The 16,040-nt window shown below is 35.6% G+C and overlaps 6 non-coding genes across 6 annotated transcripts; 5 read left to right on the top strand and 1 right to left on the bottom strand.

Moving 5' to 3' along the window:
- Window positions 1-1,071: 1,071 nt before the first annotated feature.
- TRNAD-GUC (transfer RNA aspartic acid (anticodon GUC)) lies at window positions 1,072-1,143 on the top strand. The gene has a single exon. It is a non-coding gene; the product is annotated as a tRNA-Asp (tRNA).
- A 5,029-nt stretch (window positions 1,144-6,172) lies between these two features.
- Window positions 6,173-6,245, bottom strand: TRNAF-GAA (transfer RNA phenylalanine (anticodon GAA)). The gene has a single exon. It is a non-coding gene; the product is annotated as a tRNA-Phe (tRNA).
- A 2,200-nt stretch (window positions 6,246-8,445) lies between these two features.
- Window positions 8,446-8,518, top strand: TRNAR-ACG (transfer RNA arginine (anticodon ACG)). The gene has a single exon. It is a non-coding gene; the product is annotated as a tRNA-Arg (tRNA).
- Window positions 8,519-14,656: 6,138 nt separating this feature from the next.
- Window positions 14,657-14,728, top strand: TRNAD-GUC (transfer RNA aspartic acid (anticodon GUC)). Its single transcript has one exon. It is a non-coding gene; the product is annotated as a tRNA-Asp (tRNA).
- Window positions 14,729-14,816: 88 nt separating this feature from the next.
- Window positions 14,817-14,888, top strand: TRNAD-GUC (transfer RNA aspartic acid (anticodon GUC)). Its single transcript has one exon. It is a non-coding gene; the product is annotated as a tRNA-Asp (tRNA).
- An 88-nt stretch (window positions 14,889-14,976) lies between these two features.
- Window positions 14,977-15,048, top strand: TRNAD-GUC (transfer RNA aspartic acid (anticodon GUC)). Its single transcript has one exon. It is a non-coding gene; the product is annotated as a tRNA-Asp (tRNA).
- The last annotated feature ends 992 nt before the right edge of the window (window positions 15,049-16,040 follow it).

The raw sequence follows: 16,040 nt of genomic DNA on the forward strand, positions 1-16,040 counted from the left end.
CTATAACTTTTAGAAAGTATTGTCAATTCTGCCAAAGACACTGGATAAAGTGGTAAATCTTTGTTACGTTCCCTTCTTTAACTTTATTTAATGTTTTGTCTTTCAGATAAAAGTACGCATTATACATATTGAAAAACTGACTTCGATTCGGATCTTTGAAAAGAAAGGAACGTGATGATGCGCTTCATTTAGGCACTGCTGTGTGTGAAGATATTAATATCAATGATTCTATCGCTATTAAAGAAATATCTACTCATTATAGGCCTAGAACAACTGTGTAAGAATCGACAGGCTCATTCATCTCATTAATATGAGTACCAACATTTATTTATTTTGTTTTAGTTAATAAGTTAAAGATTATCCAAACTCTCATAGCCTTGAATTATTAAAAAAAACGGAAATGAATTTTCTTCTATTAACATTAACTTAATTAGCTGATACTAATATAAAGTTAATTGAATTAAATTAAATTTAATAAATTAATTCTAATTTAAAATATAAGTATACTGATATTAAAATATGCTACAAAATGATAAATTTGCTTTCGAAGGGAACAAGAGTAAGGTGGTCCGCGGAACTGTTCTGACTTAAAAAAGTGGTCCCCACTTCAAAAAAGTTTGAGAAACGCTGACCTATAGAATTTTTTCAGCATTGTTCATCGTGTCAGTGACTTTTTTTGAAGTGTACAAGTATATTGAATTTTAAAAATAAAACAACAAATCTCTCAGGACTCGGGAGAGTATGGGCCCACTGTAATCTTTATGATTTTTTTACTTAAGCAAGAAATGTCTGGAATTTTTTTCCTAGAATATTCTACAAGGGACAGAGTCACTGAACAGCAATTACCGTCTGAATTTTTTTTTATATCCCGGAATAAAAAGTAAACTAATACAATAAATTGGAATTTATTTAAGTAATGCCAATTCATCAACAGACGATGTAGAGGTAAGTATAGAACTACAGAGCCAGCAGTAGCAAAATTAAAGTTATCGGCGGGAGAGTGAGTATAGTACTGGGAATTCGTGAATTTATGAAAGTACGTCACTTGAGTGCAACATAACCTCAGCACAGTCCTCGGTAGTATAGTGGTCAGTATCCCCGCCTGTCACGCGGGAGACCGGGGTTCGATTCCCCGCCGGGGAGGTTGCAATTTTATTTTTATTCTTATTCAAAATAAATATCATAGTTAATGAGAATTGTCAATTATCTTGCATTAATTTCATCTCTAACGCTATGTTTCCTACGGTTTACATAACGTTGTGCATTCCTGTTAACATGGCGTCGCACAGTGTGTAATTTCAAGCAGCTAGCCGGCCAAAAATCAATTTTCACACCCTATCTTCAATGCTAAATTCTTATATAGACGTGTTTATAACACTCCAAAGTATACTATCCAAGTGTAAATAGATGGTTACATCTGTTAGGGGACCCTCACAACAGAGCGAAAGTTGCATGTCTCCGATAAGATCATTTACGCTGCAGAGGCGGGCGCGAAGTATGTGTTTGGATGGTGCAAAGTGGTAAAGTTAATATAGTATTTTTTCTAATACAGAGTGTGGATATATTATAAGAAGGTATGTACTTACATATAAGCTAATTTTCGTGACAAAAATTATTATCTTATTGTCTAGAATAAGTGTCTGGATAAACATGTGTAAAGAGTTTGAGTTTTACCTTATTATATATTTCGAGTTGACTTTTAAAAGGTGTAGCCCTCTATCACCTCGATAAAATTTTGTAGAGATATTCATTATACTTTTATGAATACGACGTCGTGATTTTTTTCTGCAAACAGGTGCAGACAGAGTAGCTATTAATTATTTTCAGACACCATGCGCTCCGTAATCCGGAGAGCTGTTTTCCAGATGTGGAACAAGAGCGAGATAAAAGTGAAATTCTCAAATATAATTGAACATTTTGGTCTCAAAGATTACTCTGAAGACATTTTACAGTCAATAAAAAAATGAATTAAATTTCTATGCTCGAAAATTCGATTACGGTGGGAAAAATACAGCAGAAATGAGAAAAATGTCTTAAAATATAATGCGCTATGTTTCAACCAAGATGAAAAGTCTGAAAATAAAATATATAATACTTTGCCATCTACTACAAAGCAATTCCAATTTGATTCTGCCAGTACAAGCATTCGAGGACGTCCACGTAAACGTTTCGGAGACTTAGCGAAAGATCAAAACGGAAAAAAAAAACTAGTCCACATTTTAAAGAAAGGTCGCCAGAAGAAAAGCTTTCTGTTGCCCATATGCATTTCAGAACTTCTAGGAAAAGAGATGCGGCCAATATTGTAGGAGAGCTTTCACTTGCATTAATTCAACGTGCGACAAAATGGAAAAAAAATCGTAAAAATTGATTTTGCAGGAACGACCAACAATTGTCACCTAATAAGGATCTCGCTTTGATTACTGATCTACAGTTGACCTCAAATCAATATAAATAATTAAGGGAAATACAAAATCTTTTAACAATTAATTTAGATCCACCGTTTTACTTATTGCGAAACATTGAAGATAGGATAGGTTTAGGCATTTTACATGACATATTGTTGACATGATGAAACAAAACAGTCGCAATAAAAACGATTCAAATACCGTAAGAATATTTTTCAGGGAGGTTTCCACTTTCGCATATATTACGGGAATAGATGGAATTCTAATAAGTCGTTTACACATAATATATCAGAAACCTTTTTCATGCGGTTTTGCAATACTGGTGAACGGGCACTTGACATGTATGCAAGGGAGACAAGGGAATTATATTTATGCTTGCACAAATAGTATTATATGCCTACAATCCTTCACAAACTCTTGGCTCATGGACAGAAGGTCACAGGACACTATTATACTTACTGGCAAACTATCTGTGGAAGCCCAGGAAACGAGGAACAAATACTATATTAGACTTTTCAGAGAAGTCTTCGCAAGAAAAACATCAAGAAAGACACAAATACCGATCTTTTACTCAGGCTACTTATTTCTTTGGACCCTTACATCACCAGTTTAAAGATATTAAGAAGAGGAAATTGCGGTCAATTTCAATAGTAGTGCTGCATTTCTCTCCGAGCCTCCATTAGTCGGTGCTGTCAAAGGAGAGACTAGCAGCAAGGATACAGATTCTGATGGGGATGCATCTGACGTCCGAACGAGTAAGATATGTAGCAATATTCCTTCGCCTTACGCTTTCAATTTTAAGTGTATTCCACATTATGAACATTAATTTATTTTTTTCACTCGAATTGAATATTTTTAACAATATTACTATTTTTATTTTCAGTAAAAATATTTGCTATTTTCATTTTCATTATTACAAACATATTCACTTTAATAATTGAAGGCACATACTAAATTTTATGAAAATGGAGCGATTAGTTTTCGAGAAATGATTTTTGGCCGGCTAGACTCGCTAAATTACACACTGTGCGTCGCCGACGTGTTTTTGTTATTCGAAGTGATCCGCTCAGCTGCAACTTAACTTCTTACTTCATAGCAAACAAAGTAAAATTCCTTTGCAGGACGAAAAGCTACATTTCTTCGAATCAAATTTCTGCATATTCAAAGTACAAAGCTAAGATTCGTTCAATCATTTAGTATAATGCACTGCTCTCTTAAATTGACAGAGTGTAGTCCAGATCAGCTTACTCAGTACCCTAACAAGGGAAGGGTTTCGGCTCGAACAGGAATTTTTGGTTAAAAATTTGTACAGAGGCTTGCCTCACAATGGTGATGAAGACCGTAAAAGCATTCATTTGTGTAACTCTCCGTTTGGTTGGTATTGGTCAATACACTTCTTTAAAAATGTACATGAGGATTCTCTATAAAATGCATGAAACAGCATGGAGCAGAGCAATAAGCACAACACGCAGAAGCAACACCTGAACAATCTTCTGAACCACACTCCAGTGCTGAAAAATCAAATGCCACCTGAATTACATTTTTGAAGTCCGAGACTTGTTCAGGATTCACGTAACCAGCTGACTGCCAGGAATACTGAAGCATAGGGCGGAATACTAGGGTAGACAACTGGTTATGAATAACAGAGTGCTTTTTCATTGTACACATTCGATTTCCCAAGTTAAGTTCTGGATTCTCAGCAAGAGTCCTTATGCAATCTGTTATCCTCCGAGCATGTATTTTGTATTGTCTAAGGAAATAGATATTCAGAGTCTGGATATATTTAGTTTTTTTAGGTGGAATGAACATACATTCTATGTCCTAGCCTTGGAATGATTCATTTATTAAGGTTGTGTCCTTGTGCGCATTCAATGACTCACACAACAGTGTACACTTTTGATTAGGTGCAATATTTTCAGACAGAACGTTCGAGAAAAATATTCTTAAATGGGCTTTAGACATTTTACCACTCGCACTAGCTTCTAGGCAAGGCTAGGCTTACGGGTAAGGTGCCCCACCCCCTTAACTTGTGCAGTGCTCTCCCCACCCCTCAACTTGTACAGTGCTCTAACAGACAAACCACACATTACACAAACGAATGCTTTTGGGAGCTTTACAGAGATGTAAGGATGGGCCTGTATACAAATTTTGGATACGAAATTCCTGTTCGAGCCGAAACCCTTCCCTTGTAAGGGTGAAACCTAACCATTTTTCCCCCATTATTACATAAGCTAGTGGATTATGGTGATTTTCTAGTTTGAAGGTTGAATTTTCTTTTGCCAACTTCGTTTCGAATTTCGATACTGAGTTAATACTACAAGTAGTAGTGATTTTCTAACTGTTATGTTGGCAGCAGGAACAGCTGTTATCGGTAGTGCAAATTCTGAAAATTCAAATTGTTCTAGATTTCTGAGCCGATTACTGGAAGCTAGTGAAATTCGAACATACTAATAATTATATATATATATATATATATATATATATATATATATATATATATATATATATATATATAAGATATGCGTAATAAATCACTTTGTGATTTAAGACGGCGCCCATACCGTCGGATCCCGGCCAATCAGTCACTCATCTGAGTGCACCTCAACACATGTATGGACTTCGGTCCTGCGTTCATAGACATCTATGACGTAGTGCAGAGGGCGGCCACCAGAGGGAACCCCAGAGATGGAGCTTAATCTGAGACGATTCTAAACATCGCCGGGATTGTATCCGGCGTGGCTTAGTGGATAAAGCATCAGCACGTAGAGCTGAAAACCCGGGTTCAAATCCCGGCGCCGGAGAGAATTTTTCTCCGCTCCATCACTCTTCCATACTAATAATTGTTTTGTAGTCTCTCCGCAAATCATACTGTATTTTATTTTTAAGTTAACCTCTGTTTTGTATTCTGGATCCTAGTGGTCAGCCGCAGATGTCGAACAGATGTCCCAAATTGTGGAATTAGTAGCAGTATTATATTAATACATAATAGTTATTTCATGTGTTGCGTTGCGGTTACAATTCAAGATTATAGTAAGATAAGTGTAAATATAACATACGGTGTGATACATGCACTTGGGTGATCGATAGAAAATGCTCACGGAGACAGCAATTATAGAATAGCAAAATTATTAGAAATATTTTTAAGCATATATTTCAAAATGGCATTTGGTTTTCGGAGTTTGTACTAATCATTTCACGTGATAAAATAAAATACATTTTTAGGTTAGGTCTCGTGAATCGTAAACTGTTTAGTCAAAGCAATGAATTTCACGTTGTCAGACAAAATACATGTTAATATTAGATCATATGAATCTACTAATTTACAACATAATGTGCGAGAGACCCAGGAGAAAAATATAGGCCTACTCGTTCACAAATTATTAAATCATTCAGAAAACGCCTCCCAACATAAAGATCAGATGTAGTAAAGAAGCAAGACATCGTTACTGTTAATAGTATGCATTGTGATTTTACCCCTTTTGGTGATATCTAGTATTAGATGGCAATATTGAAGAGACGACCAAATTAGCCTTTTGGGAAATGCTCTTACGTGATCCTCACTATATTTTTGGAATATTAAATCATTGACTTTCCCAAAACACGCTAGGAAATGTTTCATAAAAAAAAACAATTTTTATCTCGAAAAGAAAACAAAAATAAGCAAAATCAGATTGCAATATGAAATTTCATATTTTGCGTGGCACTAATTATGATTACGATATAATAATAAAACTAATTATGATTGTGAAATAGTAATAAAAATACACTGCCGAAACCCGGGATTGAACCAGGGACCTTTAGATCTTCAGTCTAACGCTCTCCCAACTGAGCTATTTCGGCAAGTTACTTCGCTTCCTTCCAGCCACAGTCTTCCAGAACGACTATCTAGTTGAGTGTTATCTCGTTCATACTTGTTTATTTGTAATAACAACTTGCAATTCATCTTTTGCTATAACAGAAAGCAAAATCTTTGAAAGACATACTCTAATCTGGAACTAAATTACACAAATCCTTTTCTTTTCTGTAAGCAGCGTTCATGTACAGTACAAGTGACGTCATACATACCTCGTTCCTATTTTCGGTAATTTTTCCTTGTTGAATTTCGTTGTAAACCTAACGTTTTCCTGTTAAAAGGTTGGTTCACAAAAAAACAGGAAATGGAAACGACAACGAGAACGAGGACGGAAAAGTAAGTATATTTAAATGTGAGAATTCACAATTAACGAGAAACTTGTCGGGGCTCGGGATCGGGAACGCGAGCGTTGACGAAGTTTTAACTTCGCCGTTCTCGTTTCCGATCAGATGTAGGTCATCCCATATTATTTGCAGATGACACAAGTATAGTAATTATAGCCAATAACTCTTAACACATTCCAATCTTCAACAGAGGAAATTTTCTTCAAAATATGTGACTGGTTCTCAGTCAATAACTTGGTATTAAATTGTAACAAAACTAACATAATTCAAATTAAATCCTGTGCAAATTCAACCTCGCAAATTTCTAGCGCAATAATTAACAATAGATCCTTATTAGAAACAACAACAACCAAATTTCTTGGCTTAAAAATCGATAATGTGTTAAATTGGAAAAATCATATTAAAGAAATTACCCCCAAACTAAATTCAGTTTGTTTTGCTATTAGATCTATGCAAAAGATAGTAAATATCAATACCTTAAAAACAATATACTTTGCATACTTCCACTCGGTAATGAGTTTTGGAATAATATTGTGCGGAAATTCCACAGATAGTAACAGTATATTTCTATTACAAAGAAGAGTAATTAGAATAATAGTAGGTGCCAAATCTAGGGAATCGTGTAGGACTATTTTCAAAAAACTACAAATAATGCCCATGGCTTGTCAGTATATTTTTCCATTGATAATCTTCCTCGTATGTAATCGTGAAAACTTTGTAACTAATTCAACAGTTCATAGTATAAATACACGTCAAAAAATGGCTTTCATACTCCATCGGCAAGTCTATCGTGCTATCAAAAAGGAGTGCGTTATATGGCAGTAAACATTTTTAATAGCCTCCCTATCGATATAAAAAATGAAACTCAAAACATAAGATTATTTAGGGCCAAATTAAAGAAGTACCTAATTTCTCATGCCTTCTATTCTGTAGGTGAATTCATGACACTCAATAACGCTTCATGAAACTGATACTAAAACTTTGTGTTGTACTAGTACACTATATTGTAAATCTCGTCTGTATATATTTCATCTAGACTGTGACTATAAATTAAGACTTTATAATAGTATTAAGTTTTTTGACTTGTTCCATATTCTAGCTGTAAAGCAATGTATGAATATCGTGGAATGTTAATAAATGCAATACAATACAATACAATACAATACAATACAATATAATCACAGCCTACTATATTCATTCTGTTGTCATCAAAAAGCTATTTGGTCGTCGTATATTTTGTAGCAAGGAAGCCGTGACATAATTAATTCCTCAGTCATTGCTTGTAACTAACCCTGAAACTCAGTAGAATCACTTTCCATATACGCTCCGTGTATATGACCAGATTACCACGTGGGTTGAATTCTTAAATATTCCGTGCCATTGGACACATCTCTGCTAGTGTTAAAGGAACAAGACTTTCACAATGCACGGTGTATAGGAAACAAGTAGCACCAAGAAATATTTATATTTAATTGCCTTTTAGTGAAGCTTTAATATTTCATAAAAATCTTAATATTTAGTCACATTTTGCACGATTTCTTTCCCCTCCATCAATATTTTTATAACTACCAGTGAACTGGACTTTTCAGATTATTTTAAGGGGACAATAGAGATGTTTTCCAGGAAACACTTGAAAAACCAGTCAACCTCTTATATTCATTCTACTACCGAATATTGGCTTCCTTAATTACGGTATAAGGAAAGAAGTGTAACCAAATGAATTTAGCATAATGTGGTAATATGTTCAGGTAATTGATGAAATATTAACAGGAAAAGTATTCTAACATAATAAACTACAGAGTAAGTAGTGTTTGACGTCAACTTCGGAAACAAGTTTGCAACCGGCCCTGTGGCGCAACGGATAACGCGTCTGACTACGGATCAGAAGATTCCAGGTTCGAATCCTGGCAGGGTCGAATATTTTTCGAACCTGAAGAGAATAAAATATATGTGGCTCCCATGTTTTTATTTGTTATTTAACGACGCTGTATCAACTACGAGGTTGTTTAGCGTTGATGGAATTGGTGGTATTTGGCGAGATGAGGCCGAGGATTCGTCGTAGATTACCTGCTAGTTGCCTTACGTTGTTTATGTTCCTGAATACAAAATAAATTTAAGTACGTTAATAAGGCGCCTTTTGTAACTGACGACGTCCACAACTCTTCATACGACCCTCCAGGGGATCGCGATCTTAACTTTGGGAACCGCTGTTGTAGACTGTAATATCAAGTAAATGTCCAGAAATCTCGCTCCTACAGAGAATTTTTATTTTAAAATACTGCAGAGCAATCGCTCCTAATTATTTAGCCTATGTGTGACTTATAATAAGTGTGTGTCTCGCCGTAGCTACTACAGATAACGAAATCCTGTTATGCAAACCAGCTAGCGGCTAGGGGGAATCATTGTTAATCAGTAGGGCTAGGATTTTGATGACCTATAAATCATGAAAAAATGTCCTAAAAACAATGCATTTATGACCTAAAAATCTTTCAAAAATGCCGTTAAAAATGCCCTAAAAATTGATCTTACATAATTGCCTTAGTAGGAAAAGAGGTTTTGTATTACTTAAGGGTATATGTACGTGAAAAGGTCACAAATATTATCAGAAATTAAATTTCTACATTTTTATAAGAAAATTAACTCACAATTGGACAAAAATTACAAGGTACCACAACAAGACTTATTAGAACTTAAATATCTGACAAAAGTATAAGAAAGGTTACTAATAATATTTTTCAAACCAGTTTTATCAAAGTATGCAAAAAAAAAAAAATCATTTGGTAACCATAACATTGTTATGGTCTCTCTGACATCTTTAATATTTTTCCTGCATGTAACAATCACTTATTTCTGAAAAGTAGACTGCTCTCAGACATGTAGAGTTGTTTATTTTAATACAATTAATTTTTTATTTGTCCTATATAAAATATATTAAAATTTACATAATATTTTGTGACCTAATTTTTCTATTTTCAAAGAAATGGGTATCATTTTAATCTACTTTTTACATAAATGCATATTAAATCAGTGTAAAAATTTTTAGAATTCTATCTCTAATGGTTGTGGATTTATGAAATATGTGTGAAAATTTTCAAATTTTGGAAAATTTAACTTAAAGTAAAAAGTGAATTCTAAAAAATATTATTAGTAACCTTTTTTATACTTTTATCAGATATTTAAGTTCTAATAAGTCTTGTTGTGGTACCTTGTAATTTTTGTCCAATTGTGAGTTCATTTCCTTACAAAATTTCAGAAATTTAGAGCCCGCATTTTCTGATAATATTTATGGTTGTTCACGTATATATACCCTTAATATTTAGACTAGTAATTAAATTAAATTTTACATAATGTTTTCTAAGTAGAACACTTTAATTCATTATTTTATCTGATGTAGTTTCCATGCATGATCGTTCACCTCTGTGTCGGCATATGGACGTGAGGTCAGCAGTCGGCTGGTCGGTATTGGCCCTTCATAGGCTGTAGCACCATGGATTTACTCTACTTTTAGTTTCCGTGTAGTCTACCACAAGGCCACTCTTATCTGGAACTAGCAGGTATAGAGGAGTCTATATTGAAGGGGTGGTTGGACTGATCCATTATGTGGGGTGTACTACGTTAAAATGGCAATATTTGCGTAGAAAAACGATAAAAATATTATACAAAATAATGAGTATTAATGGACAACATATGTAAAGAAAATATCAAAGAAAATAGACATTATTTTAATTAATAACGGGGATTTGTGGCCAAAATTAAATGAAAATGCCTAAAAATGACCGAATAAAACAAAAGATGCTCTTATGAGTTGAAACAGGCAAAAAATGCAAAAAAAAATTCCCTAACAAATATGTCTTGAAACACTCAGTTTATCACATAACATATAAATACTAAAGCAGCTATGTTTCTGGCTTACTAGAAAAAAGATGCAATTTCATCAAAATCCTAGCCCTAATAATAAGCATTTCTCAATCAAGTCAAACACGTTTCCTTTCAGGCCATAGAAGTCTCTGCCTTCTGCTTCTGTCCTCATGCTCTGTATTTTTTTTTTTTTTGTTGTTTATTTTTCAAAATAGTCTACTCTATCAGGTTTTGGAGCTAGAAAATTTGGATATTGACCTAATACTATTCTTTAGTACACCAAAGTAGTCGGCTAAGGCGCTTGTCTGTCGAACCGGTGTTGCTCTCGGGCCCATGTTAGATTCTTTTTGTCAAATGATGTCCACTAGAAATCAAGTACAGTATCTTTATAGATACGTTGTCACTGGCTGTTATCATATCTACTTGTTAACCTTTCAAACTTATGTTCAAAGTGTTTAAGTATTCGAAAATATCAGCAGGAAAGGCCAGTCTAAAAAGCGAAGGGAACTGGCAAATAAGTTTGCATGCTCCGATATCTCGTCTTGCAGATACTGACTGACACACTAACGTCTGCTCTTAACTGTACCCCACAGAGGTGATAATTAGGGAGCGGATTTTTATGTGCTAAAAATTTAAATATATTTATTTTTTATGTGCTGAAAAGTACGAAAATATTTGCTAAAAATAAAAAAAATATATATATTTTTTAAATATTACAAAAATACCTTACTTGGCTTGAAAAAAAAATGTTACTAAGTACTCTCCAACCACACCTGAGTGCTAGTAGTTGGCCGAGAATTGCAATGAACAACAAAGGTCATCTCCAAATTCTCCATCACAAATGCATGCCGATTATCTCTGAATAACGTCAATTTCACCTACAGGCACATCCTCCAATATTTGAGCAACTTTACACATTTTTTATATCCACTGTTTTTCCCAAATTTGTCCCTTAGTAATTGTGCTTCTGAACCTGGTAGCGAGTCTAGTTTAATTTCCACAGCACGCACCTCCTTGTTTCAGACAACAGGTTTTTGGATGTTTCGAGTTTTTTTATGGTGTCACACAAAAAGCTTCAATTTGCTAATAGGAAAGCCAAATCGTTTTTTTTAAATAACCATGTTTCAGTATATCTTGAAGGATATCGATTGACGAAGCCCGATAACAGGGAATCACAACAAGATATATTGCCTTACTTGATAGACATGAGCGAGAGACGAGAGATTTGTTTAAATTAAATAATGTTCATACCCAGCTCTTATCTGTTGTGTTTCACAAACAAAGCGTGGAATGAAATCATCTTCAGCAACAATAAACATTCCTAATTTTGTTACAAGATCTCTCCTCCTTGTCCATGTTAATTTATTCTCTAATAATAACATTGATATGCTGCCTAGCAGTTCTCAGAACTTGAGGCGATACTATTACGAAAATGGATCACGGATACACTACACAGCGCTTAGAAACACGAAGCAACCAAGAATTCTTAAAATAGATAACGTACTTCTGAGTGATATAATTGATTTAGTTTTAAAATATTTAAAAGTTCTTGTAAAAAATTATTTAAGTAAAAAAACTCCAAGATTTATGTGTTTATTATAGATTTCCTGAAAATATGTATTTACATAATTTTTTTGTGAAAATATGTGTTTTTATGTGAAATAAAATCCGGGTTTTAAACTTGAAACTTCATGTTCGGAATTTTTAACTCTGTTAATTGTGTTTTATTACACGCAAAAAGAATATTTAATTACATAGGAATCCGCTCCTTACTGATAATACGCCTTTTGAAGTACCTACTGTACATTATGGATAACTCGGTAGAAAACGTTGCTCAATATGACGGGCATCAATATCATCGAGAATCAGTGACAGGTTAGGTTCGGTTTGTTGAGGCTTTTGGTATGTCTTGTATATAGCCTACGTTTTTAGTAGGTATACCAAAAGCTTGAACAAACCAAATCTAACCTGTAACTGACCCCCGATGATGTTCGAATATTGACCAACGTTTTATGTTTATAAATTATTTTATTTAATTGTTCCACCATATACTGTACTTCTATTTGGGACGTTCTTTGGGTGATATCCACTCATTTTGAGTAAAATTATTTTTCTTTTTCTTGTAGATTCTATAGGGATTTGTGTTTTTCCGAATGGAGTTAAGTAATGGTAGGGCAGTGTGGGATTGTAAACAAAAGTCTCGCCTTCAAAAAAATTGAGAACCACTGGCCTACAAAATTTGAGGTTTTAGCTCATGTCTCTTGACTTCAAATACGAGGCAGTCAACATAGATGTCTTGCACTGTGATTGGCCAAGGCGTTTCCACTCAATGGCATCGCTAAAAAAGTATGACTGTTATGTTTTAATAAAACTTATCAATCTGTTGTTAAGTCTTTCCTCAACACAATTGGGTTCTGAACGAACACATCGTGTGAGATTTGTGATTACATGAGAGAGGGGTTGCAAACGAGTTTTGGTAAAATAAACTAGTACCGCCTCGGTAGCGAAGTAGGCAGCGCGTAAGTCTCATAATCTTAAGGTCGTGAGTACGATCCTCACTCGGGGCATAACTTTTATTTGGGTTTTCTATAGCACGTGACATTGAAGGTTTTTTTTTTATAAAAAGTGAGAAATGGTCTAATTTTCAGGGCGAATAGAAAGAGATAAGGTGAGGAGGAATGGATAATAAGGCCTGATGTTGATTCTGTAACGGTGTATAAAGCGAGTTGTCAAATATTTTGGAGTAGAAGTGAGTAACATTCTAAACACAACAGATAAAGACTGTGCTGTTCTTCGCTCCTTTAGGCGGATCCATGAAAGAGCTTCACAAGATGTCGTTATATGGTCAAATCTACTGTTATGAATATTTCAGATGAAGCGGACACACACATTATGAACACGTTGTAGTCTTTCAGTTAAGTTGACAGTTTGTCAAGAGAGAATCGCAGTAATCAAAATGGGGCATCACTAGCGATTGAACAAAGTTTCTTTTTACGGAAAGAGGCAGACAATTTCGCAAACAATTTAGAGAGTGGAGCACTGAAAGTACTTTCTTAAAGATGTGAGTTACTTGAATATTCCAATTTAGATCTCTGTCCATTTATAACCCAAGATTTTTTTACAGTGTCGCTATACTTATAACCTGGTAAGGTTTATCTTGTCTCAGTAGCAATAAAACCAAGTCCCTTCAAATGAGGGTGGAGATTATAGGAGGGTTGTAAATTTTCAGGATTCCTTTCAAAGCCTTGTTATTGTACAGGCTGCCGGAACTCAGTTTCTTGAAAGGCAAGCTCAGTGACGGAACTACACAGTACGAAGAGAGATATTTTATAATTTTATTTTGTGCTATAGAATGTATCAACTAGTCCCTTCCTCCACTGGTTGGATGGACGGCACTGCTCCACTCCCCCCATCCCCATAACAACACAGACGAAGCAAGACATATCTCCTTTCTCTTTTCACAGTGAGACAAGATACATCACACAGCCTTTAATAAATGACCCATTTATTGACAGTCTTGGTATGATTATGTGTTATGGATGAGGGCAATCCTGCTCGTATAAGGTGATACGGATTCCACGGGGTTGCACATAAATTTTAACTTTGGCGAGAAATGGCAGAAAAATTTTGTCCAGAACATCCTACAAAGGCCAGAGTTATTTAAACAGGAATTGTATGTATTCTTTGTATAATCGGAAACAGTAAGGTAACTAATACAATTTTATTGTAATTAATCAGGAGTAAGAAATATCCAGCTTATCACCGATGTACCGTCGAGCCTTTGTGCCATGAGGGTGACTTTGTGCCATTCGTGCATTTCATAAAAAAAACGTAAGGAAGTAGTCTTTAAAACCGTCACAGGTTTTAAAGACTACTAAACGTAAGGAAGTAGACTATAAACCTTGTCACGGTCTTAAAGAATACTTCCATATGTTTTTCGCGAATGGCACAAAGCCACCCCTCGCGACGGTATATCAAACGTCACAGAAAAATGAGTGCAAACAGCTGGAGTGTGATTATTACATATTTGTGAATTAAGAGCTTATTCGGCCATTGAGCCCAATTCTTGTGTGAAGAAGAAGAAGTACATATAGTCCAACTTCCTAGAGTGCAGTTGGGCGAACAAAGATGCAACTGCACACGAGGAAGTTGTACTAACTATAACCTTATGTCAGGAGAAAGTTTCGGTGCTACCGTCCTCGGTAGTATAGTGGTCAGTATCCCCGCCTGTCACGCGGGAGACCGGGGTTCGATTCCCCGCCGGGGAGTTAACATTTTTCAACTTCATAAAATGACAGAATACTGTTATGAATAAGCTTACTTAGATAAATATATTAAGCGAAAAATACTCATCGGTCCTCGGTAGTATAGTGGTCAGTATCCCCGCCTGTCACGCGGGAGACCGGGGTTCGATTCCCCGCCGGGGAGTTGACATTTTTCAACTTCATAAAATGACAGAATACTGTTATGAATAAGCTTACTCAGATAAATATATTAAGCGAAAAATACTCATCCGTCCTCGGTAGTATAGTGGTCAGTATCCCCGCCTGTCACGCGGGAGACCGGGGTTCGATTCCCCGCCGGGGAGATGACACTTTTCAACTTCATCAAATGACAGAATACCGTTATGAATAAGCTTACTTAGATAAAGATATTAAGCGGAAAAAACTCATCCGTCCTCGGTAGTATAGTGGTCAGTATCCTCGCCTGTCACACGGGAGACCGGGGTTCGATTCCCCGCCGGGGAGTTGACATTTTTCAACTTCATAAAATTACAGAATACTGTTATGAATAAGCTTACTTAGATAAAGATATTAAGCAAAAATACTCATCGGTCTTCGCTAGTATAGTGGTCAGTATCCTCGCCTGTCACGCGGGAGACCGAGATTCGATTCCCCGCCGGGGAGTTAACATTTTTCAACTTCATCAAATGACAGAATACTGTTATGAATAAGCTTACTCAGATAAATATATTAAGCGAAAAATACTCATCGGTCCTCGATAGTATAGTGGTCAGTATCGCCGCCTGTCACGAGGGAGACCGGGGTTCGATTCCCCGCCGGGGAGATGACACTTTTCAACTTCATCAAATGACAGAATACCGTTATGAATAAGCTTACTTAGATAAAGATATTAAGCGGAAAAAACTCATCCGTCCTCGGTAGTATAGTGGTCAGTATCCTCGCCTGTCACACGGGAGACCGGGGTTCGATTCCCCGCCGGGGAGTTGACATTTTTCAACTTCATAAAATTACAGAATACTGTTATGAATCAGCTTACTTAGATAAAGATATTTAGCAAAAATACTCATCGGTCTTCGCTAGTATAGTGGTCAGTATCCTCGCCTGTCACGCGGGAGACCGAGATTCGATTCCCCGCCGGGGAGTTAACATTTTTCAACTTCATCAAATGACAGAATACTGTTATGAATAAGCTTACTCAGATAAATATATTAAGCGAAAAATACTCATCGGTCCTCGATAGTATAGTGGTCAGTATCGCCGCCTGTCACGAGGGAGACCGGGGTTCGATTCCCCGCCGGGGAGATGACACTTTTCAACTTCATCAAATGACAGAATA

This window comes from Periplaneta americana, chromosome 14 (genome assembly GCF_040183065.1).
Source record: "Periplaneta americana isolate PAMFEO1 chromosome 14, P.americana_PAMFEO1_priV1, whole genome shotgun sequence".
Taxonomy (NCBI): Eukaryota; Metazoa; Arthropoda; class Insecta; order Blattodea; family Blattidae; genus Periplaneta; species Periplaneta americana.